Genomic DNA, 15,679 nt, shown 5'->3' with positions numbered 1-15,679 from the left:
TGCCGCCTCTACTGCTGCACATGAAAAAGAAACCTGTAATTTATTGCAACAGACCATACTATTTCTGCTGTACATCTTGCCTGTTCTGTCATTCCAGTGAGCGGATTTCTTATGGTAAATTGGCGGTTCAGAAGTGAAAAACAACCTTGCTCAGAAGAAAGCTTTCAAAAACTCCTCCATATGTTGTATCCAGATATTGATAAAAGAACAAACAGAAAACATATTGTTTATCTGTAGGACCATGATTTCCCCATTAGCCAAAGAAATACTGAGTCAAATTCATGTCTCATGTACCTTTACTGTAGCCAACAGAAGTACAGTTCTCAAGATAATGCCCTCATTCATTTCATTATTGCTTGAACGGCAGCCTGGTGCCTTGGAAAACATACACAAGTGCAGTGGTGCAAATTGGTGTCAAAATCAGTGGAGCTGTGCCAGTTTATGCCAGCAAAGATCTGGCTCCAGTCTCTTCCTCGGGGAATTTATGAATCATCATATAACTCCAGGCAGATCCAGTGGCTGTAAAATTCAATCTTGTCTTTAATAGCAGTGAGGCAGGAGAAGGCGAAAGGTGAGCTCTAACCTACTTTCTAAAGGGTCATGTCAGGGGCATGAAAAAAGGCCTCTTAGTTGTTCTTACAACTCAGGGGAGTTGTACATTGTACATTACAGGAGTTGTACATTACAGGAGACTGTAATGAAAGGGAGAAAAATATGAATATATGAGTGCATTGCTAGGGTTAGGAGTTAAATATAATTTTCCTTACACTGTGGCTTAACAATATGAAGGCTTCAGGGACTACTCTGGTGCAAAGACCTCCGTTTCCCTTCCTCTGTTATCAACACCATCAAAGTGAAGCTGCTAATGTTCATGTAACTATGTGTAGGGCTATGTTGTGAGCTGAATCAAGGAACTGCTCCATGTTAAAAATAACCCAGAAAAAATAAACTAATTAATAAGCTTATGGTATACACACCTAATAGCAGAGGTTAGCATTTGCAAAATGCTAGCAGGGCCTCATATGACTGACATTTTATTTATATATATATGTGTGTGTGTGTGTGTATATATGTGTAAAGCACTTACTAATTTTCAACTATTAGTATGAAGCGTTGCTATTTACAGAGGGTTCAGTCTCTTGTTTGCATGTGATGTACATCAAAAAGACTTTACACACAGGCCATGAAGCCAGGTGGTTGGCTCACAGCTCTGCCTCCTTCACTCGCTGGTGTCTGCTCAGCCTAGACTTCCCCGTAGCCCAGCCGCAACTGCTTCCTCTGGCTCAGCAGCTGCAGAGGCTAAAGCCTCAGGTGTTAATTGCCCTATTACATTAATGTGAAACTACAAGGATGGAGTGGAAAATCATAGCCATTGTCTTTTCATTTACCCTAATTGACCAAGCAACAGTAAAAGAGTGGCCTGGAGAAAGCCTCTTCTTTTAATACATTGGCACTAATTAGGCGTTTTAACACAGGAATTTTAAAAATTCTTTACATCCCCTTGGTAATGTAGCCTCAAATGCACCACTAAGAAATAGAAATGTTTTTGTACCATTTAGGTAGTTAGTATCCGAAATACTGCAATCATAACTTATGCAGCAGGTCTGCAGCTGACCCTGGAGAAGATCTGGCACTCCTCACAGCAACAACCGTGCCCGAACCAGGAGGGTGTTCTCCCTTCGTATGCTGTATCTAGAAAAAGAGCAAAAGGAAGACAAACTTTTTATGAGACTACAAATTCCAAAGGGCTGGGAGCAAAATCTGGGCCTCGTGTTGTGTCACAGTAGCCTAGAGAGTTACACCGCCCTGTGAAATATCCAGAGATTGCCTTGCAGGCAAGAGGTATGTTCTTCCTTTGAATACGGGTCGCCAGTGAACAGATTTGCATTTAAATGAAGAAAGAATCACAAGGAATGCGAAATGTGGCTTCATTTTTCATTGTTTCCCTCTCTATATGTGCTCTTTTTCCTATATTACCTTAGGGACCAAAGTCTGTAAGTCTGCTAAGGCAAGACCCTCTTAGCTTCAATGAGAAGGGTTTTTTTCTTCCAAAAAGGGGCTGAGGGTTTCTATTTTGGTTCCTGCAGCAAGGAGTAACTAGGCATAGTGCAGTCCCTCACTTTGTCATGATCCATTCCTGTCCCCATTTTCCACCCACGCAGCTTGGTGAAGAAAAAGAGGGGAGAAGGAGACTTCACTTTCCCCCATACCAAGCAGCTTAGTTGTGCAGGTCTAGAGGAAAAAGAAGCTATGTGTAGGGCTGAAAGTTACTTGCCTCATGGAGCAACATAAAGGCAAAGACTAAAATGAGATTGTCAGAGGTAGGACTGGGTTCCTTGATGCATTGCAACAAAATGCTGCTTCCTAGAGAATACGTTAGCACCAGCTGCCTGGGCCTTTGGGCTGGGAATGACACTTGCAGACAGGATGTGTTGTTGGGCTTGGAGCTACCAGTTTCAAGGTGGCCTTGGACACGTGAAAGTTATTTTCTCTTAAAATGTGACAGCTCTGCCAATAAAACCCTGAATGTAAATTATTGAGTAGAGGATAAAAGCAGCATAGAAGCAAAGAGATTTGATACTGGCAGAAACTGAGCTGGGTGTTGTTCCAGCCGTGAATTTTGTGCTGTTGCTAATGTATTTTATGCACTGGTGCATGTTCATGTCTTGTGCGTGACACAAATAAGCAGTTCTGCCATGCAACTCTTGCTGTCCTAAGAAAATGCGAAGGGGATGATATAATGGCTATGTTTACAGTCTATAGCATGTTAGGCTGTCTACTTATTGCATGATAGCCTTTTGAAATAACCCCTAGGATGGGTTGCAAATACAGCTTTTCCTTTGTAGTAACTTGATTCACATTTTACTACTTAAGAGATTTTTTCTTTGAGAGAGGGTTGTAATGGGAAAGGTTGGATTCAAAGCTGCTGATTTAACTAAAACAGAATGGGCCATAGTAGATTCTCAGGCCATGGTAGCTAAAAGCAGGTCCCAGCTGGTTCTCAAGTGAAGGCCTACCAAGCAGTCTTGACTATTTTCAGGGTGTAGTTACATGAATATTTTCTTTAGCATCCTGTCTAGCACAGGAAGTTCCCACGCTTTCCTCCTGCTCCACCTGTTTGTTCCTGTCCCTGTGCTGCTCTTTACTGTGTTCTTGGTGCAGCTGGCATTGAAAGTGCCAGTGCAACTTTCTGTGGGCTCATGCTGTAAAGGGAATCATAGTAGTGATCCTGGCTAAAAAATAAACTCCATACACTGTGTACTCAGGTCTGGATTCATGCCAAAGTGAAGACATGTCTGGATAGAGAGACCGTGAACGAGATGACATTTTAGTGTGGGTTCATGTTCTCACTGATGGCAGCTAGATGGATCGAACAGAAGCAGGACCACTTGCACATTTGAAGTTGCTGAACTTCTACATAACCACAAAGTTGATGCTTTGCCTTTGACCTCATCCTGGCATAAAACCCACCAATGTGACTGGGAAGCACACAAGTTTCTAAGGTAGCCACTTTTTCTTGAATTTATTTTTCAGATCACTATTAATTTTGCTGTGTAGATGTAACTCTGAATACCCAGAGAACTGACAAAATTTGCCCAGAGAAGTTGCCAAAGAGGTTGTGGAGTCTCCTTTCTTGGAGATATTCAAAAGCTGTCTGCACACAATCCTGGGCAACGTGCTCTAGGTGACCTTGCTTGAGCAGGGGGTTGGACTAGATGATTTCCAGAGGTCCTTTCCAGCCTCAACCATTCTGGGATTCTGGGTTTCTGTAATGGAAAAAAACTTGAGGGATGAAGCAAAGATTATGGGTTAGCTTGGACAAGGACACCTTCTCAGCATGTGCCATGACTAGCCACTGGAGCGTAGCACATCCAGAAATGCCTATCTTAACAAGTGATCTAGCTAAAAGCAATCCCGTAACAGTGAAGATGCAGCTGGTCAAATATTTGTGTGCTCCAGTCCACTAGAGTGGGGGAAGCTGAAGTTGAATATCACCCTGTGGGGGGGTTCACTGCTGTTCATCTTCAAGCTTAACTATATCAACACTAGATACCATATGGATATGCAGGCCACAGTCTTGTTTTAAAGTAGGGTATGCTCGCAGCTCCAGAACCCATCACTTCATTTTCATAGACAGGTCACACGGATGAGCCAGAATCAAAACAAATATGCTTGGTGACTTGTGTAAGGGTCCTCCTTACTCTGCAGTATATTCACACCAAGGAAGAATTTAGGTATCTTTTATCCTTTAAGGAATTCTTTTTACAACTTGTAAAATAACTAGAGTTTTGTGAAGATAGCAAAAATAATGGAAAAGGTGGCTAAAAGGTTAATGTGACCTGGGGTAAATATGGCAAAGATTATGTAAGGGATATAAGTAACCTATATAAAGTGTACTAATATGTAAAATGCCTATTTTCTTTAAAGAGAGATGAAGTAAATATTTACTAGCTTATTAAATCAAAAGAAATATGTAATTAAAAAGTAATCACTAGCTTCAGAGCTGTGGTAAGCCTATTTATTAGGTATTAATAATTTTATTGGGTACTGGATTGCTGGAGTACTGGGACCACACAAGGTGGTCATAAACCATCTTGATACGTCATGTTCTTTCAGTCTTGCCAATGTGACATTTGCTGCGCTGGCACCAGGGCTGTTATCTGGGCTAAAATAAATGGAAAGACCCTACCTATCCTAGACCTCTCTCACCACGCCCGGCAAATTAATATTGAAGGCTTATTATTGAAATTAATATTGAAGGCTTATTATTGAAATTAATATTGAAGGCTTATTATTGAATTTAAGAAGAAAAGATGCATAGTGATATATATTTACGTTGGAAAACCGTGGCACGCAATAAAGTTGACTTATAGTGAAAAACTAGAGAGTGATGTCTAAAACCCTGTAAATGCAAGGAAGGTCCTAGGGGCTTGTTTTGTCTGTTGGTGCTACTCTCTATATAGTTTCTCTCCACGTAGCTAGTCTAGTTGGGACAGCGATATCAGGCGATATCACTGTCATATGCCCTATGAAAACAGTTGAGATTTTAAATTAAGTTCTGATTCTGACCAAAAACTGAGTCACAAACCAAAACCAGTCCGGCGCTGGATCCAAACATGCTCTGTGTAGTCCACTAGCGCTTGAAAGAGAAATGACCACTGAGAAGTGATGCCTCACCTCCCATAGCCCCAGTCTCTCCAATCATGAATACAGACCTGGTCACGTGGACCTCTGTTTTGGGAAAACCCACTCTTGGCTTTAGACAGGATTGGGTTGCGTATCTTCATGACAAGGTGACACCAATGGGTATGAAGTGCTGTTCTTATGTTAGTGCTATGCTAACTAGCAACATGGGAAGTAGCTCTGCTAAACTAAGAACATATGCTAACCTCAAGCCAAAGCTCAGTCCAACCCATATTTGAAAAAGTTCTGTTACCATTATTTTCATTGTCATTATAATCTTCCAAAGCACAAATCACAACTTACAGGAAAGAAGACAAATCCTCTCTAAGGACCTGCTGCTCAAAATAAAATAATCATCTACAAATTAGGCCCTCAAAACCTTTTTGTAAGCATTTTCACCTACAACTCAATAGCTTCCAAAAATGTTCAGCTTCTAGAACTGACTTGCAAATACCTATATGGAGTAAACCATACTAAAAAGCAGAAGAGTTCAACAGCAACTCCTGTACCTCCAAATCGTTTGTATCTGTGGGAGGACTGTAACAGAAACAGCACCAGTGACATAAAAGAACCAAAAAGCTGCATTTCAGACTTTCCATTACAGCAGCAATTGTGGAGGTGGGGCAAGATAGAAAAGTTCTTCCTTGGGCTTGTTCATACAGACATGTTTACTTTCAAGCTGATGTATTTCAGTATCGATTATATTAATACATCTTTCCAGGAGTATACTCATAATCCGTTTAAGGTTTGCAATAAGAACTTATTCAGAAAGGTAGAGGTGCAGAATATACACAGTCGCTGAGTTTTTATAGTAGCAGATCAAGAGAAACCTACATATATGTGCAAAATTACAACGTAAGCAAATCTTATGGACAGAACGGTAAGAAAGCGACAACCTATCTGCTGTGCTATCACTGAAAACGGCTTTTTAATGGGAGCAGCCAAGGGAAATATGAATTATAAATAGGCCAACGTATACCTTTTCTCCCCTTTGTGTGGCATGCTAAGCATTCTGCTATTAGTTTGTCTCTGATAGAAATGTTATACATTTTAGAAGCATTTTATCATGGAGTCATTGTTTACTTACTTGTATATTTTAAAAATTATATGTTTTATCATCTTTGCATCCATTATTTTTACAGAAAGTTTCTTGGTTTTTTTTCTCTTCAGAAATTTGACACTGATGTCACACCCTTGGTTAGAGATAAAAATAATACAGCTAAGCGTGTCCAACAAAAAGTGACCCACATCCATGACATGAGATTTGCATAATAGGAACATTTTTATCTCAATATATGAACTGTCAGCAATCTTGAACCAATAAGATATCATGCTGTTGTACAAAGTAAGCCAGCTCCTGATGAGCCCATCTTATTATTACTAATATTCGTTTGACCTAGATGGGCTTTTGATGAGGTTTCAAGTGAATATTCGATTCATGTATATGCAGAGATGAACATCTTAGGCAATTAGTCACTGCACCAGGTTACAAAACCAAATATGAATGTATATGAAGATGTACTCTGCAAATAACCAAACCACTGCTCTAATTACATGACAATCATTGTGGCAAACCATGCACAGTTGTTCAAACCACTGCATATATTTTTTCATAAAAAGAAATACAAAGGAAAATATATTTTGTGACACTGCCTTTCATAATATTATGTTATGCTGCATAAGCGCTCATTTGATGGCTAGATTTTGACTCTAACATCTCATCTTTCATTGCTTTTAGCCATTAATCATATTAATCATTAAGACACACAAGGTATTATTAATATTAAAAAACACTAAGCGGCTCGACCAGAGGTAGGGCTATTCTGCAAAGTCATAAGAAGTAATTTCATTTTCCTTTCTGAATTCTGGAATTCCTCACAATCTTTCCTCTCTTTAGTCTACAAATTCTCACAGAGCAGCAGAAACACTTCACCAAGGCCCAGTTTTGAGAAATGGGTGTCTTAAAATTTGTCTGTTAGGGAACAGGCAAATGAGTTACTACTTCTACTGAAGCCTGCAATCCTGGTGAATAGACACCTGCCTCAGCTGCACGATTCTGGGAGCCTCCCTGAGTTGGTCAGGATCCCTGTATATTCAGAGAAGAGAAAGGGCCTCAAATCTGCCTCCACCTGGCAAATTTGGGGAGTCTGAATAAAGCGCCTTCACTCTCTGTTGAATGCTATCCGTCTTACCTGTTTTAGCTACTTACTTCAGGATGAGAGGAACTGAATTATAAACCTGCCACTCCATTGACTAATAAGAAAGCTTGGACAACTGTAGTTCAGCTGTAGAAGACCATGTTGCGGACATTTGCACATGTTCAGAATAAGCCCCTCTGAATCAGAGATTCTCAGGCATTATGGTAAGATGTCTATATGTTCTTGAGAACCTCTCTAGTGAGGGATCACTCACAGTGGGATAACCTTGTCTAGGGTAAAAGAAGAGGTACAGGTAGGCTTTTGCTTTCTCTGCTATGTAATGCAGGGGGTGAAGAAAGAGACTGAACAGATTCTGCTATTTTATCATACTCATGCTTTCTTTCTGACATTATTATAACAGTATTCGTATGGCTTAGTTCCTTACTAGGGCACTACATGACAAAAATTATTTGATAATAATTACAAAAAACTGTAAATGTTACTGGAGCTTTCATATTTCCTGATACTAAACGTGTGCAACTGATTTGACTCATGCCACTGTACAGATGTGGAAACAGCTTCAAGTAATACCTGTCGTCTTCACATTCTGTTAAGTATATTTAAGACCAAAACCATATAGCAATAAAATTTCCTGGTAGATTCAGCCGCACCACAAACGATTACTTAGTCTCAAGTAAACTGTAGAATTTGACTCAATAATTCCTGCAGTGGAGGGAATGAGTTCTCTGTCGTTTACCAGAAATTATTTTTCTTCTATTTATTATTTGGCTGATCATGCCACATGTTAGAAAGAACAAGAGAAAAGTTACATAGTTCTTTTGCTATGTGTTGACAAGTGAAAAGTTTCAGAGGTTCTCCCCAGTCATGGTTCATATTTACTCATCCACAGAATTTCTTTCCTGAGGATCAGAGACATGTCCTTGATAAACAGGAACGAATAAACAAAGTGAGTCACATGTAATTGGAAACAAAGGTTATGATCCTCAGTTAAAGCTTATTAGAGTCTATAAACCCATATTCGGCGTCCTTATCCTGCTTTCTGCAAAGGTTTTTTTAAGTACTCCTATCAATTTTATCATTTTAAAAAACAGTGCTATTAAGCAGAGTAAAATGTCCATTCATTGTTTAGGTAACATATGTAAATCCTTTTCACAGAATCACAGAATCACAGAATCGTTTAGGTTGGAAGGGACCTCTGGAGATCATCTAGTCCAACCTCCCTGCTCAAGGAGGGTCCTCTAGAGCATATTGCCCAGGATCACATCCAGACGGGTTTTGAATATCTCCAGGGAAGGAGACTCCCCTACCTCTCTGGACAACCTGTTCCAGTGCTCTGTCACCCTCACAGTGAAGAAGTTTTTTCTCATGTTCAGAAAGAGCTTCCTGTGCTTCAGTTTCTGCCCATTGCCTCTTGTCCTGTCGCTGGGCACCATGGAGAAGAGTCTGGCCCCATCCCCTTGACACTCCCCCTTCAGATACTTATACACGTTGATCAGATCCCCTCCAATCTTCTCTTCACCAGGCTGAACAGGCCCAGCTCTCTCAGCCTTTCTTCAGAGGAGAGATGTTCCAGTTCCTTAATGATCTTAGCAGCCCTTTGCTGGACTCTCTCCAGCAGCGCCATGTCTCTCTTGTACTGGGGAGCCCAGCACTGCACACAGTACTGCAGGTGAGGCCTCCCCAGGGCTGAGCAGAGGGGCAGGATCACCTCCCTCCACCTGCTGGCAACACTCTGCCTAATGCAACCTAAGATCCCATTGGCCTTCTTGGCCACAAGGGCACATTGCTGCCTCATGCTTAACTTGTTGTCCACCACGACTCCCAGGTCCTTCTCGGCAGAGCTACTTTCCAGCAGGTCAACCCCCAGCCTGGACTGCTGCATGGGGTTATTCCTGCCTAGGTGCAGGACCTTGCACTTGCCTTTGTTGAACTTCAGGAGGTTCCTCTCCGCCCACCTCTCCAGCCTGTCCAGGTCCCTCTGAATGGCAGCACAGTCTTCTGGTGTGTCAGCCACTCCTCCCAGTTTAGTATCATCAGCAAACTTGCTGAGGGTGCACTCTGTCCCTTCCTCCAGGTCACTGAGGAATACATTGAACAAGACTGGACCCAGGACTGACCCCTGGGGGACACCGCTAGCTACAGGTCTCCAGCTAGACTCTGCACCACTGACCACAACCCTCTGAGCTCGGCCATCCAGCCAGTTCTCAGTCCACCTCACCGTCCACTCGTCTAGCCCGCACTTCCTGAGTTTACCTACAAGGATGTGATGGGAGACAGTGTCAAAAGCCTTGCTGAAGTCCAGGGAGACAACATCCACTGCTCTGCCCTCATCTACCCAGCCAGTCATCCCATTATAGAAGGCTATCAGATTGGTCAAGCATGATTTTCTCCTGGATAATGACTGAAACCAGTGCAGGGTGATCATCCTCTGCAGATATGAAAGATGAGGCTTGGCTGTGAACACTCTCACTCTCTTTAGGGAGTACAAGGACAACCAGAGTTACTCATTAGCATTTTGAAAACCTCTTTTAAAAAAAACCAGAAACAAACAATAAAGTGCATTTTACACTGGATTTTCAGAGTGGTTTGAGGATTTTCTTTTGGTGCCTCTTCTCCTTTGTGATTCAGCAGATCAGCCCCCATCCATTCTGATGGAGCTCAAATATTTGCAAAAAATACATCTACTATTGTTGCTAATTAGCTACTATTGTTACTACCAATAATTCTGAATGTAAAGTAGTCCCCAACGAAGTACAGAGCAGTAAAGAGCTCAAAGGCCAGTTCAGATAGGAACAATCACGGACAAACAAAGCGTGAGGATATAGTGAGATATTGCCAGCTTAGCATAGTTCTCCTGAAGACACAGAAACAAACTGTTTCCAAAACCTTGCCCTCAGGTGGATAGCTACATAGATGAAAGTGATGTTTTGATGGAAACCCTCTTCCATTGTGGACCAGCCAGAAACTATCAACATGTGCTACACAGGACTTTTGATAACCGCTAAAGACTTGCTCACAAGTGTGGACTTGTTGCTGGAAGTGAGAAGACCCTTAGAATAGCTTTTTCATCTACCTTTTTCCTTTTTTCAAAGTGGAATGGGCCAGGGACAATTATGACAAGCAATAACCAAAATAACTGAGGTCAGGAAAGATGTGAGCAAACATTAGCTGACCAGAGGACATTAATTCTGCTATATGACTACTTTGAGGTTTCAGAATTTGTTTTTGTTCCATGCCGAAATGAAACCAGAAATGTTCCATTGGTTGTGTGTACTGGCAGGATGAATGTGTCACTTTAATCGCTGGGTGGTGAAGGGACTGCGCAAGCATGTGGAAGACTCAGGTTCAGCTTCCTGCTTTACTTGACTCAGAACGATGATCTTCCATTCTACAGCAGGGATTTGAAACTGCATCTCCCACACCCTCACTCAGCACTGTAGCCAGTCAGGTCTGGAGTCTTTCTTTCTTTTCTCCCTTACTACAAAAATGGATGTGAAAATGTTCTGAGGAGCTCTGAGGAAGATTTCATATAAGATTTTGGGTTCCCTTGCCTTTATAGACTGCAAGGTAGACGATGTTCTCAGGATACTGCCAATCAGGAAAATGCAGAGAATGGCAAAGGCATCTTACCATCCTAGGAGCCTAGCTGTATACGTACAAGTTGCAGAGTGTGTTTTCTGTAGAGGAGACATTTCAAAAATCTTTAGGGTACGATTGTGTGCATGCTGCAGGAATTCCTGCAGATTCAGGACACAGCTACTGAGAAATTGGAGGGGGTCCAGTAGGGGGTTACCAAGAGAGTTAGGAGCACATGACCTGCAAGGAGAAGCTGAGCGATCTGGGCTTCTTTACCCTGGGGAAGAGGAGGCTGAGAGGCAACCCAATAGCAACCTGCAGCTGCCTGAAGGGGAGTTACAATGGAGCCAAACTCTTCTTGGCAGTGGCAGATATAAACAAGGGACAATGGCCCCAGGTTGCAGGTTGGGAGATCTGGACTGGACATTAGGAAAAAATGTTTTCAGTAGGAAGGTGGTGCAGCACTCAAGCAGGTTACCAGAGGGCCTGTTGAAGCCTCATGATGTGTTCAAGACTCAGAGACAAAAAAAACGTGGGCAACCTGATCCTGTGTAGGAGGTAGTCTTGCTTCAAGGCTGGCTGGACTAGATGATCTCTAGATGTCCCTTCCAACCAATATTCTGTGGTTCTGTTACTATGGCAATGGAAATGCCCGTTATGGTAAAGACTAGAGAAAAGTCAGTTGTAAAGAGAATGAAAATGAAGTTTGAAGCAGCTGGACACCATCTGAACATGGTGATACTACCTTGAATCATCATTCTCAACCTACCTAATGCCAAAATGCAGATGGTGAGACATCTCAGTAGTGAAAAGCTGGTTAAACTGCCCTTTTGGGATGCCATATGCTATGTGTTGGGATTCTTTAGTGTCACTGAAATGTTTTTCTCGGTTTTCCACTGAAGCAGTTAAAAACCTCCTGTTCACTCTGTACAGGGGCATGGCTTGGAGGACGGGCATATGCCTTGTGCTGCTCTATCTGAGACCTTCCCGGACCTGGACAGTTCGTCCTGCAGCATGAATGATCTCTGCTATTCACAGTGCAGAGTGTTGTGAGACTCACACAGTATCAGCTCAGATGGCTAAACGATATAAATGGTTAACCAGGAGAGATTAGGATTAATGACACTGCCACTGATTTAAGGGAATAGAAGATGCTTGATGCGAAACTCTAAGTAGGTTTGGGTAGTGAGATGTGCAGTCAGCTTTGGTTGCATCTCTATTATCACACAGAGAATGTTTGGTGCCTCCTGAGCTTGACTGCTCAGGCATTCCTTCCTCATAGTGGGATGAGACCAGTGCAGCACTTGCTTTTCCTGGACCCAATCTCATACAGCATATACTTAAATTCCAGGAATTTGAGATCAAAGAAACCAATCTACCCAATGAAGAAAACTGATACGGAATGGACACCAAACTGTCATGTACAAGGACACTAATCCGTAGGAGACACTGGACGTCCTCCAGTGTGCACACTGCTGCACCAGGAAAGCACAGTGCCGATCCTGGTCCCAGCAGCAGTGCAGTCACGTCAGCAGAACTGTAACTGATCATGCCACCGAGCCCTTACAAAGTGCTGCACTGATAAGGGATCTCGCCACACTCTGGTATGTCACAGAATGACATCTCTGACCACCAGCTGACATATTTGCCCTTGTCTGGAGTTTCTGCCACAAGATTAAAATTGAGCCATCCTATCATCAAGCCTCGTTAAGTCTGGTTATCTAGGAAGGTGTCTAGATGGGAGGGAGGAACTTTCAAGAGCCTATGAAAACACTCCAGGGCATTGCTTCAGATCATTCAAGATCAACTGAAAATGTCATTCTGCCAGCAGAGCTGGTGAATGCAGAGTGCCGAGGCAGCATGGGTGATACTGGCAGTCTTTTAGTCTGACTTGAACAATTGCATTTCCTTGTGCTCATGAAACTTTTCATCTATGCTTATGTCTATTGTCCTGAATAATTGCACCTATAGTTAACTACCTATTTATTTTATTAGCATTGCTATTTATTTATTTATTTACTATTTGTTTGTTCTCACTGTGACAGGGCTTCTGTGTTGTGGATTGGTCTCTAGTGGGTTAGGTAAATTACCATCTGAGGATTTCTTCTGAGTGTCTGTATACTGAGAGTAAACGTCATGAGAAATAAAGCCACAAGACTATCATTCGTGTTATTGTAGTTTGAAATGGGTTGTGACTCTGGCAAGTATCTGTGACTTTCTGTAAGAATGAACCACATCTGATAAAGATGACAATCACTATGGTGTTAGAAGGTTAATTGAAGTAGGATGATGAGTGTGAGTCATGCTGTCAGGGGAAACAGTTCTACCCATTTATTTTGTTTTGTGATTTGGTGCATTGGCTTATCAAAAGACATCGTATCTCCAACTTGAGAGATGACTAAGTGCATTCTGCATGCTGCTGAGCGCTCGTCAGCTCCCGCTGATGGCAGTCATTTATTGAGGGAACATAGTACTTTTCTGAATTTAGTTATAAATCTACAGCAGCAAACTGACAGAGAAGCTCTTCCCCTCTGATAACAACAGGAAATACAGCACAGAAACAGCCAGTTCCTTCTCCTGTCTCCCAGAAGGACTAACCCTTTAGGAACTTCTTCTCATCTGCCTTTCTGTTGCTGACCCTTTAATTAGATAGAGATAAGCAGCTTCATAACTTGGTGGCCATTTTACATACAGCGGCCACTGGATCTGTGTTTCTTTCCATTGGATAGCAACCAATCTGGTTTCCTTTCACTTCTGTCCAGAGAGATGGCCTGCATACTCGCTGCCTTCTTGGGAGGATGGAAGGCAAAATGAACAGCATGTTCTTTTCTCAACACAAGCAAGCAAGCAAGGGAGGAAAACCTGATGTTGCTTAATTTGCAATTTGATTCCAGGCTGTATTTTAAGATCAGGATCCTTAGTTTTCATTGAAGCTACAGTGATGTACACCACTGATGTATGATAGTCTACTATAATTATTACTGTCTCTTTCTAATTTCCCCAAACTCTTCATGTTTCATTTAAGCTTTTTCTTGCCTTTACTTTGCCCCACTGGATCTTGCTAAAACTGGGTATCTTTTTGCAAAGCTATTTTATATATTTTATATAAAGTTTTGGGGGGAGCTTATGGATGCCTCACCGTAAAGTTTGTACTATTAGTACAATTTCTTTTGGAGCCTCTTATAGAGGAGTGAAACAGGCTGAAGCAGAATAAAGGTGTTTTTTTTGCAGCAGATCTGGCCAACTCCACCGGTGACATGTTCCAGTTCCTTGAACATTTATAAGGCAAGAAAATTAGTTCTTGCAATAAGACTTCTGCACTTCTGAAAATCGTTGCTTTTTTTTTTTTTTTTCCTGAAGTGTGGTGGAATTTCATAAAATTAAGCTGGAATATTTATTCACCTTCAGTTAAAATAATTTCTCTTCTGAAAGAAATAAAGACACTGGCCACATTCTAAACCTGCAGGGGTGAGAGGTATCCTTACACGAGGCACCTTACATATACCAATAACCACTTCATTTTCCTTCTGAACTATCTGAGGTTTACTCCAGCTCAGCAGAACCCATATAAATTCAGCTCCATTTGGACTCAGTGAACTGCAGGGGTTAGTCAAAGACAGAGATAGTTGTAATCTGTCTGAAGGAGTGGCAGCCAGCTTGGACGATCTTTCCCACTGAAAATTCCCACGGGTCCGTTTGGGGGTTCAGGTAGTGCTGGCAGTGACGCACCACCAAGCCTCACTATCTGCAATAATCACACTCAGGCTCAGCGCTGAATACGCCTTTCTGTGCCCATAGGTATTTCAAGATACCTTTAATTTATGCCATGATTAAGTTATCTTTGCTTGAAATCATTGTCCTTGTTCCTCTGAAGTCAGAGTAAGCGAGAAATTACTATGCATGGTCCAGCTGATGAACACTCCAGTCAGCTATTCCCCTCTAATGGCACACAGTAGAAGCTGTTTCCATACTAACTAAACAGACTCCTAATAGATAATTCTGGTTTTCTCTGTTGAATCTGTACTACTAAGCATATTAATCATCCTCATCCAGGGCCGGAAGAGGAAAGAGGCTTTACACAGAAAGCAACAACTAAATATCTTAATACTGTTGGGTTTTAGAAGCTTTTAAATCACAAAACAAGCAGTATTTATGTAACTTCTCACTCTTTTTATTAAGCAATTAGCTTTACTAGCTAAAACTGGCCACTAAAGACCCATTTTCATTCTTTACAAGCATGAAAGTGTACATATGATATTAACCTAATTTCTCTGTGGTAAGTGTGCCTGGGTTTTATGATAACAATTCATATAGGTAACCTGTCCTGTTTTGTTAAGTAAGCTGATTAGCACTCAGCAATAAGTAGGCAAGCAGAGAAAACATAATAACATAGTATTACTAGTTCTGTAGGACAAAACTTAATGGCTACATAAGATATGTTACCTGAGTGGTCAAAAGCCAAGGAGTGTCTGTTTGAGGAGTACCTCAAAAATCGTGCCATAGAAATTGCAGTTTTACTGCTTTCAAAGCAAGTTTATAGAACTGGATAGTAAATCACTGTTGAACCACTGTTTTCTTCTTCTCCATTGTGTAAAAATAGATTTTACTTATTGATGCAGCAAAGGGCACTGCATCTGTAGAGAGTGCTTGCATAAGAAAGTTCTGATGTCTCCCACAAAAACTTAAAATATAACTTGGGAGGAGGACAGGAAATCACCTTACCAGCTGGATTCTGTGGTTCCTTTGATCAGTATCCAGCT

The 15,679-nt window shown here is 41.6% G+C and overlaps 1 long non-coding RNA gene across 1 annotated transcript in view; it reads right to left on the bottom strand.

Annotated features, from left to right (window-relative positions):
* Positions 1-491: 491 nt before the first annotated feature.
* The window catches only part of LOC138066569 (uncharacterized), a 29,571-nt gene continuing 14,383 nt past the window's right edge, over positions 492-15,679 (bottom strand). The window contains exon 3 of the long non-coding RNA XR_011139881.1: positions 492-1,692. This is a non-coding gene — a long non-coding RNA (uncharacterized lncRNA). The remainder of the gene's footprint in view (positions 1,693-15,679) is intronic.

This window comes from Struthio camelus, chromosome 3, assembly GCF_040807025.1.
Source record: "Struthio camelus isolate bStrCam1 chromosome 3, bStrCam1.hap1, whole genome shotgun sequence".
Lineage (NCBI taxonomy): Eukaryota > Metazoa > Chordata > Aves > Struthioniformes > Struthionidae > Struthio > Struthio camelus.
Note: the sequence above shows the minus strand (reverse complement) of the source record. Positions and strands in the feature narration are given on the sequence as shown.